Source organism: Argiope bruennichi, chromosome X2, assembly GCF_947563725.1.
Source record: "Argiope bruennichi chromosome X2, qqArgBrue1.1, whole genome shotgun sequence".
In the NCBI taxonomy this organism is placed as follows: Eukaryota; Metazoa; Arthropoda; class Arachnida; order Araneae; family Araneidae; genus Argiope; species Argiope bruennichi.
In genome coordinates, this window is record NC_079163.1 from 14,774,112 (window position 1) to 14,786,420 (window position 12,309).

Here is a 12,309-nt window from a genome sequence, read left to right on the forward strand (position 1 = left end):
ATACACTATAAAAAAATACATATCGCAGCTATTTAATTTTTTATTACTTAACTATTGACTTTCACAATGACTTAATAGTTTCTGTAAGGCTCTTACGTTTTACACATTATACATGAAATTTATATCATTAATTAATCTTCTTTAAAAATTCGAATTCAGATAATAATAAAAACATTTCAAGTTTGAACATAATAATCAGCTTTTAAGTGACAAAGATAAAACAAACACAACAACTCTTGCGAGATATCTGGATTTAACTAAAAATAAAAAAAGAATAACGTTTCCATTTCATGTTTGATTCTTTTTCGAGCTTAATATAAGAGGTATTTTGCGTAAGCCTGAAATTTTTTTCTTTTCTTCGCCTGTCTGCTTCTATAAACACACCAGACTACTTTTGTAATTGCGTATGCGCAAGTATGTCTGTACATGACTGCGCAGCTCACAAAAAGATGCTCTTCTTTTAGCCCGAGTCCAGGTAAAACAAAACAGTTTTTGAAAAATTGTGGCTAGAGATTGTTTTGCTGTGGTTATAGAAAATCATAAGTCCTCACTATAAAATGCAATTTGCAGTAGGTAAGCTAAAAATGAATTCATTTTAATTAATTTCATTTTAATTTTTCTCTCGGAAATTTATAACTTTTTGAAGAATATTTTCATAACTAATATAATAAAAAGACTTAAATAATTTCATATATTTTGAAGAAACAAATCATAGCAAAGCTGCTGAAATTTTTATAAAGTTACTGAGATCCAATATTTATCTCAAGCTTAAAATAATAATAAGGTACTTTCAAACATATATATATATATATATAATGATAAATGCACTTTTAAATTTAAGATGTTTATTACATAATTCATTTTGTCTTTTATCTTTATTATTTTTTCTATTCTTACTTTTATTCTTTATTTCTCTCAACGGGGACTTTTGACTAATAGTTAATGAAAAAAATATCGATTTGCAATTTCAGTTTGAGTGTAGTCTAGTAATAGGATCAACTTCAATTTGATTAACACTCTATGTAGACATTAGAGGAGAATCAGTTAAAATAGCTAAAGATTGCTATTCGATACTTTGTTTCAGATAATAAGAATGTACCAACGGAGCAACTTATAGGCCAAATTTTTAATGCATTCAAAATTTGTCGTATAAAAAATATGATACAGTTATACGTCTTCAACAAACAAATTTGAAGTTTAGATGCTTTTGAGAAACTTTACTGAAAAAAATTATAAACCTGTATTTGCCCATAATTATTTATTGCATTATAAGTGCTCTATTATGCAATGGATTAGTATTGGTTCAATTATTTACTGTAAATGCATATGCTTAGATGCAATTTATAAAAGGAATCCGAAATCCACAAAAATACAATTCCTTATTATAAAGTTTTTGTTGATATCTTTTCATGGAATATCTTCTCTTTTTTTTCATAAATAAATTAATCTCTGAACGATATAAAATATTTTAGCATCGTCATTTTGAAGTGTTGATTAAGCGTAATTATATAACAATTACGTTTAATCAACACTTAAAAATGACGGTGCTAAAATATTTTATATCGTTCAGAGATTAATTTATTTGTAAAAAAAGAGAAGATATTCCATGAACAGATATCAAAAAATTTATACTTAAACCGCCTTCAAAAGACATTACGAAAAGAATTATTTATCTCTTGCTAAAAAGTGACTCGAAATTTTTTATCTATATAATGAATGCACGAGATTGTGCACGATGGAAAAATGAAAATGAGAAAAGCATATCTCATATACAAAGAAAAAGAAAGACTTGCCTCCTGTCTTACGTACATAAGACTAAAAAAATATAGAAATTCTAGATATATTTGTATTTGTATAGTGATGCTACAAAATTTTTAGCTATATCACGATAAGTTTCGACTTTTTTTCATCGAATAACATATTTAGAAATGAATCATTTTCCTAATTATGTTATGTTTTAGTCCACGTTTCCCATGTTACAAATGAGTGATTTTTTAATTTTTTTAATCTAAAAGTTTTAGATAGAATTTTTCTCTTAAATTCAGCAGAAGTTTTTAGAACCTTTTCAATTTGTTTTAGCTGTTTTAATCTATATTACATGCTCGATCTCATGCATTTACTTTGAAGTTCTCTAATACAAGTGTAAAAATGTAAATCAAAGCAAAATGCCCTCAAAACCTAAGATACGGAGTAGCTCACCCAGCTAAAAACTATGCATACGCCATTAATTATAAATCAATTATGCGTACATCAGCAATTATGAATCAATTATGCACATGTCATCAATTATGGATGTTAGTAGAAATCAGATAGAGAATCAAGCTGTGGCGTCTGATTGCAAAAAGTGCAACTCCTTATTCAACATTACATCTTCAAAGTAAACGAGATTGCCGAGTTTACATTAAAGCAACGCCAGCTTTAGAGTAACTATAAAAATTATTAAATTTATTTATAAATGCGGCATATTTAAATATAATGAACATAATATATTTTAAAATTTATAAATATCTCATCAGAATAATTATGATGGATCAACAAAACAGATCAAACAAAACTTTAAAAAATGTTTCATAAATGTCTTTACTCATTGATATAATTGTGTTTGAGTATACGAAGATGCTAAAACGACTATTTGATGAATCAAAAAATGTTTTATAACCTCTAAAAATTTTTACTCTTCTTTTTGTGTAATCGCGTTCTCTTGTTTTACAACCTAAAGAAATAAATCACCAATAATATAAACATTTACTGATCGATATTATATGCATTCAAATTATAATATATTTACTCAAAATGCATTATTTATATTCTGATTTTTTACTTATAAAGTATCTTAGAACAATATGGCCAATCTTAATTTTAACTTAAATTACACTGATAGTCGTAATATTGAATAAACGGAAAAGCTTAATTAATAGTTCTGTCTCTTTTTTTTAAATAATTTGTGTTTTCATTTGATTTTTGAAGGTTTCTCAATACGCCTTTTTCATACTTCTGAAGGTAATTCGGTCAACTCGATATTTTTCTCAATAAATTCATTTGTACTGTGTTTTACTTCACTTAAACAAAAAAATACAACACTAAAAAGCCCAACTTCGGCGTTTTCGTGAACAGAACTTATTTTTCTGTGTTCACCATAAATCAAAAGTAAATAAATTAATTCTTTTTAAAAATTCACAATGCTCGCAAAATTTTATACTATCAAAAATCTTGTAAACGAGCCTCATACCCTTCAGCCAATTCTAAAAACAATGTTGAATCATTATCTGTGTAATGTCTGAAAACGTTTATCTTGATAATCATTGATGTCATAAGATATTCGACGTCAGTACGTCGAGAATTTCATTTAATCATTTCATACTTTTGTTGTGCATTTAATGTAGGTTTCCTGTCTACATAAAACTTGATAGTTTTGTTTTCAGTTTTGTTATATATTTAGTTTGCTATATGATAATTTGTCGTATATTTAAGTGGAAACGAAATGCTGAAGTGTACCTTAGCTACATCGAAGTTCATATTCTCCTAATTCAAATTCACTCTAATCCTGCGTCTTTCTAATGTTGGACGTAAATGTAAATGTTGCCAAAACTGTTATGAAATATAATGATGAAAATACGATTTTTAATAAGATAACAACATACAGGTATTGAGGCTACTAGTAGCTTGATTTCTCAGCAAGGGAATTTGGGAAATATCTTGTGATTCATTTACGAATGTTAAATGTTTTAAGAAAATCCACCGTATATTATTGAAGATCATTAAAACTCTTAACAGATTCAGCAACGCATTACATTTTTTTTTTCAAATTCAGAAACAACAAGAAAAAAAATTCCAGATCAAAATAATCATAACAGTTATGGAAGATAAACAAAGATAGATTTTTTTCTTCCATAAGAAAATCGTAACAATTATGGAAGATAAGCAAAGATAGATTTTTTCTTCCACAAGAAAATCATAACAGTTAGGGAAGAAAAGCAAAGATAGATTTCTTCTTCCATAAGAAAATCATAACAATTATGGAAGATAAGCAAAGATAGATTTTTTTCTTCCACAAGAAAATCATAACAGTTATGGAAGATAAGTAAAGATAGATTTCTTCGTCCATAAGAAAGACTATTGTACTAATCGAAATTGGAGCGTTCTGTAGCATTTATATGTAGAAAGAGAGAGGTTCATTTCAAAATAGTTAAACTCTCTTTTGAAACGTTTAAGTGAACAGCTAAAACACCAGATGCTTGGATAATTTTTAGAGACATTATAATATATATATATATATATATATATATATATATATATATATATATATATATATTATATATTATATATTATATATTAATACATATTTATTGAAAATATATTGAAAGATGTTTTTCCTGTCGGAAAAAAGGCAGAAATAGAATAAATTTAAAAAAGAATTTTTATTCCTGCTTCGCTTATCAGAACGCACTTTTTTGTAAAACAAATTCATTTTCTACTACGTATGTAATATATCTTATCAAACGTTTTGCATTAACTTCAAAAATATTTGAGTCCTTTTTGTGATAGTCATGTTAATTATAACTGAAAAATATTTATTCCGTTTTATACATGATATTGTCGCTATTATAACAAAAAGTCATTTGCCAAATCCACATATAACAAAATAAATGATATTTTGATGAAGTATCTGTAAGCATTGGCGATATATGATATTTTGTGACAACATACAGCAGATGTAGCTTACATTTACAAGTGTTTTACATTCAATAAAAATATATTGGCAAATATGTTATATAGTATTTTTATATAATAGTGACGATATAAGAAATAGCACTCGCTATAGCACAACGCTAGATAAATGCAAACGTGATGGTTGTTTCAGCTTTAGGAGAAATTTCACATAAGTTTTGATGTTCAAGAAAGGAAGAGTGTGTATTCCATATTAAAACCGTCGAGATTAGATGTTTCACACTGTTAGAATGTGGGCGTTTGGAGAGTGGACCCTAGCTCGGATGTCGTTCTTGTCGTCTAGCCATGTCCAGAATTATAAGCAGAATCGCAAAATTGAATAGTTACGAAACGGAGCGTTAATCTAACTTATCCAAATAAAATAATGTATAAAAGACAAAAAATAAAATAACTGAAAAATAAACACTACAAAAACGTTAAACCAGAAAAATATTTTTAAAGAACATCAGCTTATATCAAAACTAAAATGTAACGTAAAAGCAGTGACACCAGAGTGAAACCATAATACAGAAAAAAATTACTTAGAATATAAATAGATAATTATTTTAAAATCAATCAAAACAAGGAAGTTTTAATATTAAATAATTAAATTTATTTGCTTTTCTAGAATCTAACAAAATACTGTAACTTTAAATTGTATTTAAAGTTAGAATATTCTTAATATTTAATCATTTGAGAATCACAGATAAACGTATTCACATTTCATCAGCTGCTTATTAATCAATCTGGAAGAAGATAAATTTTATTTATGTAGGTGTTTTTTTAGCAACTTCGATTTTAATTCTGCAAAATTTGCTGTCGCCTATAACTGGAGCCAGCAGATAAATGCTGTTTCAGCAAAATCTAAAAAGGTTTCTTTTACTTTGCGCCTTACTTCGTATTATGACTTAAATAGTTTAACTGTCAACAATATTCGAATGGAATGTTGATGTGTTGATTACATGATACGATGCAAAGATAATTTTAGGGATTATAGAAAAGACTGAAAGAGAGCAGAAATTTATTATTATTATTATTATTATTATTCATTCTTTTTGTTCCCATTGCACGGAAACGATTAAGTGTTTTACGCAGTTTCATTTAACCTGGCTTGCTTCATCTTTGTAAAGACATAATTTTGTAATTGCTTTCACATTCGTTTCCTGATATGCTAAAGAACTGAAATTTTGTGAATATATATATCCTTAATTCATGTGCACTGTTTTAATATGTTCAGAATTCAACTTTTAGATAATCGATTCATTTAACGAAATTTTAATTTTTGGAAAAAATTTTCACTTTGTAGTGAATTTGATTAAAACAAATGTTTCAAGATTTCATAATATTTTGAATAATGACTTATAAATGAGAAATTATAAAGCAACAAATAAGTAACAGTTTTAAAAAGCTACTTTTTAGAGCACTAATAACAGAGTGCTTTAAATGACTCTATTTTTTTATTATTATTTTATAAGAAAACCGAATTTATAGAAAGTAATAAACATTATGCACCACTGAACAACTTGTTAATCAAGTGGAAGCAAAAAGCACGTCGAAAACATATTCAGTCAGTTTACAGAGAAAAAGAATCATTTGATACACTGTTATCCTAATACCTGTTTCTTATGTTTCATTCTAATAATTGGGAAGAAAACATATGATTTCGAAAAGTTAACGGTGTTTCATTATTTTTATGTGGGAGGTGTCGAATTTGTCTTGATTTGTTTTATGTCAAGGAAGCGATGACAGATTTATTTCATGTCAAAAGCAGGATCGTTTTTATTTTTCTCTTAAAAATGATGATGACATCGAAGTAAATGAGAGAAAATTTAAATTCGATTACAAACAAGATGACTCATTGAATGTAATAATTTGTATATATCTATTTTTATTGTTATATTGACTGTTTTACTGTTATCCTGTAGTTATAGTATTCTACTTTGTAACTTAGGTGGAAACAAACCTGTAGTAGATAGTTGTGTGAATTTCTGTTTCGAAGCTTGAAGAGATACATCACCCGTATGATTGGACATTTGAGATCTGTCGGTGAAATTCAAATCAGAATGAAAATGTAAGTATTTTACAAAATAACGATCTTGGATAAATTAATATAGTATGTTTAAATTTTCTGATTTTTCTGCATAAAGGATTGTCCATTTATCAATAGGTTTTGGGTAGATTTTAGTTTTGCCATCTACTTTGTATTCATTTCCTATAGAAAATTAATCAAAAAAAATGAAGAAGGAAAGATTCATTAAAATACACTTTTGTACTATGCTGTGAATTGCTTCTTTGACAAACAAAGCCATAAGGAATAAGTAACTTTTCAAAAAAATCATCGCTAATCGCTATAATTTCATCGCTAATCATTTATAATTTTTCTATGAGCCAATGTGATCTCAAACATCCCGTGCTTCATACAGAATAATTCTAATCAAAATGTAGGCCCATTCTAAGGAAACCTGAAAAACATTTCAATAATTTTGAGAAATTTCAAACAATAAGAATATTTTTTATGTGAATAAGAATATTTTTTGGTTTCTTTTATTATTGCCAGTAAAATAAGTTTTCTAAAACGAAATTATTTAATAATTGTTTTAATTAAACTGAAAAGTTCTTGTGTGTTGGATGTATATTGGTTATTACAGTAGTGAAAATATTTTAAAAGAAAAATGAAAGACGAAAGTCTTAAAAAGATATATATAAAATGATCAAAACTGATGATAACAAACAAATGATCAAAGAATATGATTACAAGAGTTTTTTAAATATTTATTTCAATTTAAATGCTTCCCTTTGATTTTGATTCAAACGCAACCAACTACTACTCATTAAAATGTTCCATAAATGTTTCGCATAACGAATAGAAGCACAAAAAAATGTAAAATTACAAAAAATAATGTTTAATAAAGTTTTATTTATAAGTTTAATTTCTAGAAAATAGCAATGAAATATGGCCAACACAGCATAGATTACTCGAGTGTGACAAGAAGAAATCTCGAAATTATTCTAACTAAAAACATCTGAAATGTTAATTGATGATATAATGCATAGTTTGCTTTTACTTTAAATCTCTCTTGATTATATTGTGCACATTATCTTGCAAAATAACATTTTTTTACATTTAATGATTATTTTTCATTGCTTTATTAATTTTTTTTGCTATTATTCTAGAAATAATATAAATTATTTCTCTCCCGCACAATCTATAAGTCATCTTTCAAATTACTATTTTATATCACTCCCAACAATTAATAATATTTAACAGAATCCGTAAACTGAACGATACAACATCCATTTTTCATTGTGCGAACTGAAATAAATTTCAATATATTAACATTAAAAAACATCCATTTATAAATCACATAATTATGTATTCAACTTTACGCTGACTTAATTTTTTCAAATTATTATACATTCAAAATAAAAAATAAACTGGCAGATTAAGGTATTTTAATTTCGTTTTATCTTTTCTTCCAATTCTTCTCGAAGTTGTTAAAAGAGGTCATTATAAAAAATTTCTTTTAAAATACTCATGAAAAGTGATTAATTGTGTACAGTTTCATAAACAAATACACACAAAAAAAAATTTTTTTTATTTTAGCAGGAAATAAATTTAATGGGCAATTAAAAAACGAATACGCGTTCTAAGAAAATAGGCAACTTAATTAAACACTGAAATCAAGTAAGAATAAAAAGCAGTATTTACAAACAGTGAAATCAACAAATTACTTCATTTGTATCAAAAATAAAGTGTGGCAAGTAATGTAATTTGCAATTGGTCTGATAATTCTGACTTGTTTTTTGGTTCGTTTGATATAAATCTATGAATAGATTTCGAGTTCGTATCGTAACAATAATAAAGATGAGAAACAGATGAGTTTTCATTTGGGATTCAAAATGACAATTTTTATTATTTCTGCAATTTATATTGTGTAGTTAAATAATATTCACTGTGATCCTCAATAGAAAAAAGTATCATCACATGCTCTTATAAAAATAAATGCTTTTAACGAATATTTTCATCTGCTACATAAAACGATTTTGCAATAATATTCCTACTTAAATATATTCTGAAAGTAAGAAACAATCCACTTGCTAACTCACGGATATCATTTTAGTAAATAATAGTATCTGCAAACGGAAAAAGAATATAAGTTAATGACTCGTATTGTTTGAGCTACAGCTTCTGAATTCATAAAACATTAACTTATCTTATATAAACAAACATTGCACAGTCGCGTAATGCTTCCGTATTTATTCAATTAATCAGACTCTAACATTTATAGCTTTTATTACATCAGAAAGTGCGGAAAATCATGGTTAAGAGATATTATTTTTACTGGCATAACAATTACGTTAACTTACATGAAATTATAAACTATGGATAGCAACATATGGGGTAAAATATGGGGTAAAGAACATTAGAAAAAAGCATCCAAGGTTAAATATTTCGATATTCACTAACTAAAATAATAACCAAACTCATTCTCATGTGAGTAAAATTAGAATTTAATAATGCTAGGCTTCTTGAAATATAGGCAGCAATTACAAAAAAATCCGAAGCGAAAAATTTTTTCTTTAGTAGATATTATGTTCTCTTAAGATTAATTTCTATAAGCTTTTATATTTTAAAAGACCATTCTTATCTGAACTACTTAAAATTCGTCAAAATATGTAAAAGTAAATAAAAGTGGTTTTGTTTGTATACAACAATAATTATTTAAAGATTACAATTCTTGTTTCACGAAATATATTTTTACATCTGAGATAAAAACAAAACAAAAATTTGAAGGGGTGGGGGAAGCAAAAAAGGAATCGAAAGTTTAAGAAACTTTGTAGAATATTCTAAAGAATAGAAAGGCGTTGTTCAACTAAGGTTTCAGAATGTCTACAAATGGGTGATTTAAAAATATTTTCTTACTAATTCGCTTTTAGAGCGGCAGCTGTTTCAAGAGACATATAAGTAAATATTTCATAATAACAAACATAGATGTTTTCTTTTTTTTCCCCACTTTTCATGGGTGTTTCAGGGCAGGGAACTCTCGTAAAATGCAGTCACATAAGATAAATTTAATATTTTCATAAATTTTTATTACTTGTGTATAAGGCTAAAGGTATAATGTTAAACTGTTGTTTACATATGAAGAGTAAAATAACATCTAACTAGAAATATGCGATTGCAAATTAGACATGTTTGAGCTTGCTTAACCCTACAATGTATGACTTTTTATTTTTTTTCTTCCAAAAAACATATATGTGTTTTGAATAGTTGCACATAATTTAGGAAAATTATTTAAAAGATATTAAATTTTTTTTCATGAAATTAAAAAAAAAATGTACCAAATATTTGCATTATAAATTAAACACATGAATGAGCAAACCAGCTACACAAATCACTTTATAATAAATCAGCAATAAAAATAAAAGTCTCTTTTTACCAAAATATTTTTTTATAATTTGAAAATAAAAATATTTTGATTGTATTTTTAACGGTAGAGCTATTCATACAATAACTATCTGAGTATTTTTCCAAGTTCCCTGTTTAAATTTAATTCTAGTTCAGTTATTGCCATATATCAGTCTTTTCCACAAATGTTTATCAAAAAATATTTTTTTTAAAGGATTTCCAAACTCTCATTTTTGCTCTTTGAAACAATCATGCGAAGCTTATAAATGGAAATAAAAAAGTGTAGCCAAATGGCTATAGGACGCACTGTAGGGTTAAATGTTTCCGATATAGCGTATTACGAATCATGCGATTTCTTAACACAATACATCCACTCTATAATCAATCCATTTGCACGTGAGAGGCTGGCCCATAATATTTATTCGTATGATTTAAAATTTTTCGGCAAAGAGTGACTAAATGAACTTAGATAATACATGGATTTATTGCAAAGCAATGATTACTAACTGTTAGAATGTTAAAAGTAAAGTTTTGAGATAAGCAAAAGACTATTTTTAATATAGATTAATTACATACATGGACTTATTGCAAAGCAATGACTATTATTAGATTGTTAAAAGTAAAGTTTTGAGATAAGCAAAACGCTACTTTTAATATTGATTCATTCTAGATGACGCAAAAAAAGTGATATTCAAATGAGTAGAAAATGTTTGAAAAATCTGAAAATTATTGCAAAAAAATGTTATATTATATTTTGAAAGCGTTTGAGATAATCTTTTTTGATAAAAATATCGGATGTAGTTTTTTTTTTTTTTTTTTTTAATGTTAGACAGCTAATTTCGCTACAGTCACTATTCTGTTATCATAATTATCTAAACGAAGGTCAAACTTTCTTTCGCCATTATTTATGTATATATTTTATATACTGAATAATTCTATAAAATTAGGAATTTTTTCTTCAAACTTAAAAAAGATGTTCTTTGGCTTTAGAGAATTGCTTTCGGAGGTAAGTGCATCTAATTTATTAGAAATAGTTTGTCTTAATAATAACTGTTTCATCAAAGTAGAACTTTTAAATGGCATGCAGATTGAATGAATAGTTGTCAGAAATCTTATCTGCCATCTAAAATTGCATAATAATCTTGTCTGTCATCTAAAATTGTTGCATAATAATCTTTTCTGCCATCTAAAATTGTTGTATAATAATCTTTTCTGCCATCTTGTCATCTAAAATTGTATAATAAAAGCGAAGAAACCCAAGTTTAAAAACTACATTTTCGGCTTCATTTATAGATATATCATGCTGCCATCTATGGATCAAAAATGTAAATCTTTTTCTTATGTGTAAATATTAGATTACAATTTTAAAACGTGATAAAATTCTGAAATTCTATAAACATCAGATCGAAAATAGTCTAATTCCGGAAAAAATAATATGTTTGTATCAGTAGGAATAAAATAAATCCGTAATAAAGTATTTCAAAAAACGTAACAGATTTTGCTGAGAAAATAGATAAATCTGTGTATCATTCTTTCTTTTTTTTTCTTTTAGAAAATTCACATTATATTCAATTACTATGTTAACAATTCCTTTACTTATTCATTTCTTTTTTTCGTAATGTCGTGATGGATTTATCTCTTTTTTTTTCTATAAACACTATGCCAAATTTATTTGTATTCTTTGATTTGCAAAATTTATATTTTTTTGCAAAAAGTGTGTTTGATAGCGTTAAGGAACAAAGCAGTTTTTATCGTGAATAGAAAAGAAGAAAGGTATCAATACATGCTTGAAATTAGGTATTTAAAAATATTTTTGAAACCTATTTTATATTTTTAAATTCTCAGAATGAAGAAAAAATGGTTAAATAGTTTTTTGAAACGAAGTAACATTATAATAAAAACTTCTTTCGATTATTTTGATTAAAGACAAAAATAAATGATGAAATAATAATCGCTGTGAAGTAAATTATTTTCAATTTATTTGTATTTTTGCATGTTCAGAAATTCTTCAAATTTGGAAAAGGGTTAGCTAATAGCAAAAATTCATTTATACAATTTGATTTTGTTAAAATTTTAGTACAGCTCTTAAGTCTTTTAATATGTTAATGACAACTTTACACTTCATTTTAAGTCACAACCTTATCAATTAATAACTGTTTAAAATTAATAGCAGGACATTTTTCGATCATTCT

The 12,309-nt window shown here is 26.2% G+C and overlaps 1 protein-coding gene across 1 annotated transcript in view; it reads left to right on the forward strand.

Moving 5' to 3' along the window:
- The first annotated feature begins 475 nt into the window (after positions 1-475).
- Positions 476-12,309, forward strand: part of LOC129960744 (G-protein coupled receptor 83-like) — a 39,273-nt gene continuing 27,439 nt past the window's right edge. The window contains exons 1-2 of the mRNA XM_056074358.1: positions 476-573; positions 6,659-6,778. The gene's annotated coding sequence lies outside the window, so the exon portion shown is untranslated. The remainder of the gene's footprint in view (positions 574-6,658; positions 6,779-12,309) is intronic.